The sequence below is a fragment of the Mastomys coucha genome, unplaced genomic scaffold (assembly GCF_008632895.1).
Source record: "Mastomys coucha isolate ucsf_1 unplaced genomic scaffold, UCSF_Mcou_1 pScaffold20, whole genome shotgun sequence".
NCBI lineage: Eukaryota > Metazoa > Chordata > Mammalia > Rodentia > Muridae > Mastomys > Mastomys coucha.
Window position 1 is genome coordinate 30,182,479 of NW_022196903.1, and position 4,605 is coordinate 30,187,083.

The window sequence follows — 4,605 nt, forward strand, 5'->3', positions numbered from 1 at the left end:
GGGAGAAATTGTTTTCCCTAAAGGTTCCATATGCTTCCAAAATAGGATCCTTTCCCCCACTGCTAGGAGAAATCCACAGGTATTGAAAAATATTGTAACCATTTATGATTCCTGTGAAAGACCTTGAAAAAAGCAGTTTGTTCAATGATCATTTTGCTCAGAGGTTAAATATTTTCTGATTTCTCACTTTGAATACCATAAAAATTTTGGAGAGAGTAAGCTCTGTAATTTCACATTGGCCTCTTTGCAGAAGGTAGCCTCCATTTTTCTTTCCCTTTTCTGTGGTGCTATGAAGGGAACCCACACTTCACCATTTTAGGCGAGTGGCACACTTCCGAGCTACACCCTGGTTCTGATTTTCATTTAAAGCATTCTAGGCCACAGAAGCTGGCCATGTACCTGTATCTCCCCTTCTATGTTATTTACTTGTTCAGCAAATGCTGATCATCTATGGGATCAGGGTTAATGTTGTAGATTGTGGTGTTCTAAGCACTATACATGGGTTTCAGATTCTCCAGTGAGAAAAAAAAAATAAAGGGAAGAACCATAATTATGGTAACTCTTGAAGGAAATTCAACATTTATTTCTGTAGTGTGCAGATGTTGGGGCATGACCAGGGCACACACTTAGAGGTCAGAGGACAGGTAACTTACAGAGTTGGTTCTCTGTTTCTAGAATGTAGTTCCCGGGGATGAAACTCAGGTTGTCAGGCTTGGCAGCAGCCCTCTGAACCATGTCAGTGGCCCACGGATAATGCTAGCTCATGCTCTGTTATTAAGAGCATAATTCTGTGCAATCTTACTCCGAGTTCTTGCTGGGGATGTAACTTAGTTGGTAGAGTAGTCATTTAGTAGTTCTAGCCTTGGATTTGATCTCCAGCATCAGACGAAATGCTGAGCTTATGATCCTAGCACTTGGGACAGGGAGGGAGGAAGATCAGAAGGTAGTCCTCAGTCTCATAGTTATTTTCACCTCAGCCTGGGCTACATGAGCTCTGGGTTTGTTGTTGTTGTTGTTTTGGTTTTTGTTTGGTTGGTTTTGGTTTTTTGAGACAGGGTTTCTCTGTGTAGCCCTGGCTGTCCTGGAACTCACCCTGTAGACCAGAATGTCCTGGAACTCAGAAATCCACCTGCCTCTGCCTCCCAAGTGTTGGGATTAAAGTTATGCACCACCATCGCCTGCCAAAAGTAGAAAAGAGAATTGTGCATGCTTAGGCCCAACTATTTTCAAACTGTGCTTTCTTTTCTTTCCTCTCAGTATTCCAGAAGTTGGCAAGAGTATTTTAAGAAACAAACTTGTGCTGGGCGGTGGTGGCGCACGCCTTTAATCCCAGCACTTAGGAGGCAGAGACAGGGGCATTTCTGAGCTCGAGGCCAGCCTGGTCTACAGAGTGAGTTCCAGGACAGCCCGGGCTATACAGAGAAACCCTGTCTAGAAAAACCAAAAGAAAAGAAAAGAAAAGAAAAGAAAAGAAAAGAAACAAACTTGTTTGTTTTGTAGTTGGGATTGAACCTAAGCCTTGTTTGTGACTAGGCAAAAGCTCTACCCCAGACTCAGTGTTTAGTTTTACCCAGTGTTTAGTTTTACATACAAACTTTTGTAGAACAAGTTGGGTAACAGACCACACAGATGTCATAATGGCAGTTTCTGCGTGCTTTAAATAAGTGCAATTTCTCTCTCTCTCTCTCTCTCTCTCTCTCTCTCTCTCTCTCTCTCTCTGTCTCTGTCTCTCTCTCTCTCTCTCTCTCCCTCCCTCTCCCTCTTTCCCTCTCTCTCTTTTGTTCTTTCGAGACAGGGTTTCTCTGTGTAGCCCTGGCTGTCCTGGAACTCACTCTGTAGACCAGGCTGGCTTCAAACTCAGAAATCCACCTGCCTCTATCTTCCAAGCGCTGGGATTAAAGGTGTGCGACACCACAGCTTGGCAAATAAGTACAATTTTGTTTAAATACTTTTTCCAGTTTATTTAGGATGTTAGAAATCTCAGCAAGATATTGCAGAGTTGTAAATAAAATAATATTCCCAGCCCCCACCCTCCAGTTTGGCACTCTACTGACATCTAGCAATGCTATGAGAACCAGGCTTTAGTTTTTTTTTTTGTTTTTTTGTTTTTTAATTTATTATGTATTTTATGTATATGAGTAATCTGTCTGCAGGCCAGAAGAGGGCATCAGATCCCATGGTAGATGGTTGTGAGCCACATATGGGTACTGGGAATTGAACTCAGGTCCTCTGAAAGAGCAGCTAGAGCTCTTATCTGCTGAGCCATCTTTCTAGCCCCAGTTTTCAGTTCTTTTCCAAAACATTTAGACAACTATTTCCACCTTGAGCCATTTGTTTCTCTGAACAAAAAAGCAAAGCAAGTGAGACAGAAATCTGTGGGGTTCCAAGCAGCCAAGGTCTACCTCTGATGGTCAAGTGGTGAAGGCCATTGAGAAGTAACCAACCTGAGCCTGAAAGGAAGCTGTCAAGAGCCACCAGGATAATCTGTGACTGTTGAAGTATCTTCTTGCTTGCTTGCTTTCTCCCTTCCTTTCATTCATTGATTCATTCATTCATTCATCCATCCATCCATCCATTCAATCATTCATTCAGCTTACTGGTTCTGGACATAGACTCTGTAGCCACATTGCCTGGGTTTTAATTCTAACTTAACTACCTGTTTCTACTCTGACCTTGGTCAAATTACTCAACTGCTGTGTACTCTAGCTTTTATGATGATGATGATGATGATATGATGATGATAATGATGATGTAGAACTGTAATACCTCCTAGAGTTGTTTAATATTTGTTCTCTGAAACAGTTCTAGGTACACAGTAGACAGTATTAGCGGTGTTTCTTTGATCAATCTGTTAATTAGCTTAATACATTATGTATTGAGAAGCTGCTAGGGTCCACATGTTGATCCAGGTGTTTGGGATATGATGGTGAGTGAGATGTTTACAACATCTGCTTCCATAACTCAGCCTATAGAGACAGGCCATTTCAGATGTGACTACAGGACTGAATAAAATACGGAGTGTTTTGGTGGAGGGAGAGAAAGGTGTCAAGGGAACACAGTGTGGGTGATCCTTCTAACCAAGGCCACACAGAGGTCTCCTTGTTCTCAGAAGGAATCTGGCAGGCACCTGAGAAGGCAATGTAGTCTATGGTTGTGTGAGTCTGAGAAGCCCAGCTCTGTGTGAGCTCCACTGCGTGATGCTGGGAAACCCAACTCTCTGCATGATGTTAGGGGCATCACTAACTTAGCCGTTTGTTTGTTTGTCTGTTTGTTTTAAAGACAAGATTTCTGTGTGTAGCCTTGGCTGTACTGGAACTAGCCATATAGAACAGGTTGGCCTCAAACTCAGAGATCCTCCTGCCCGTCTCCCGAATGCTGGGATTAAAGGTGTGCACCACCACTGCCCAGCATCACTTACTTAACTCTTAAGGAGTGAAGATTAAATGAGCTTGCACATCTCAAACAGAACAATTTGTGGACTATGAGACAAAAGACTCCATCTACTTGATAAGCGTTAGATATTACTATATAGGAATAAGCATTAGTTCAAGTGATAATCGGATATTAACACGATAATGTTGATGCCATTGCTTTTTGTCTTCAAGTAAACAACAACAACAACAACAAAACATTCGGGCAGTAGTGGCTCACACCTTTAAACCCAGCACTTGGGAGGCAGAGGCAGGTGGATTTCTGAATTCGATTCCAGCCTGGTCTACAGAGTGGGTTCCAGGACTGCCAAGGCTATACAGAGAAACCCTGTCTCAAGAAACCAAAACCAAACCAAAACCCCCTCCTTTTTACATTTTGTGAGAAAGGTAAACGTTTTAGAACAGTGTATATTTTGGGGGCCTACTGGAGACTGAATTCAGCAACTTAGGCGTGATAGGGACTGAATTCTGGGTCTCGTGCATGCTAGACAACCTCTAGCAATGAGCCACACCCCTAGCAGCACCTTGAGCCTAGTAATTTTCTTGCCTCTTTTGCTTAAGTGAATGCTGCAACCTCTCTCTTTATCCCCTTTCAGTCTAGCCTTTAGTATAGACTTAAAAGAGACCTTTGTAAGACTATGAAAGGCCAGTCTAGACTCCATCTATGCACAGATGATACCAGCATCACTAAGAAAGGATTTCATCTTCCTTTTTCTAGACCAGAGGGAACACTGAACTGACGGTTGGATCACATGGGCTGTATCTAGCTGTGTTATCTCCTGGGTGATCTTAGGCCAATTGACTTGTCTGACCTGAGGTTTACCCACTCGTTTTTTTGTTTTGTTTTGTTTTGTTTTTTTTGTTTGTTTGTTTGTTTTTTTCTTTTTCGAGACAGGGTTTCTCTGTATAGCCCTGGCTGTCCTGTAACTCACTCTGTAGACCAGGCTGGCCTTGAACTCAGAAATCTGCCTGCCTCTGCCTCCCAAGTGCTGGGGCTAAAGGCGTGAGCCACCACTGCCCAGCTGGTTTACTCACTTGTAAAACTGTCATTCATTAAAGCTTAATGAGGAAAATGAGACAATGCATGCAGAAGGATCCTGTAAAGATCCTTCACTTGGAAATATGTTCACACATACCTGTCTGTCACGCATAGGACTTGATCTACTTTTCTATA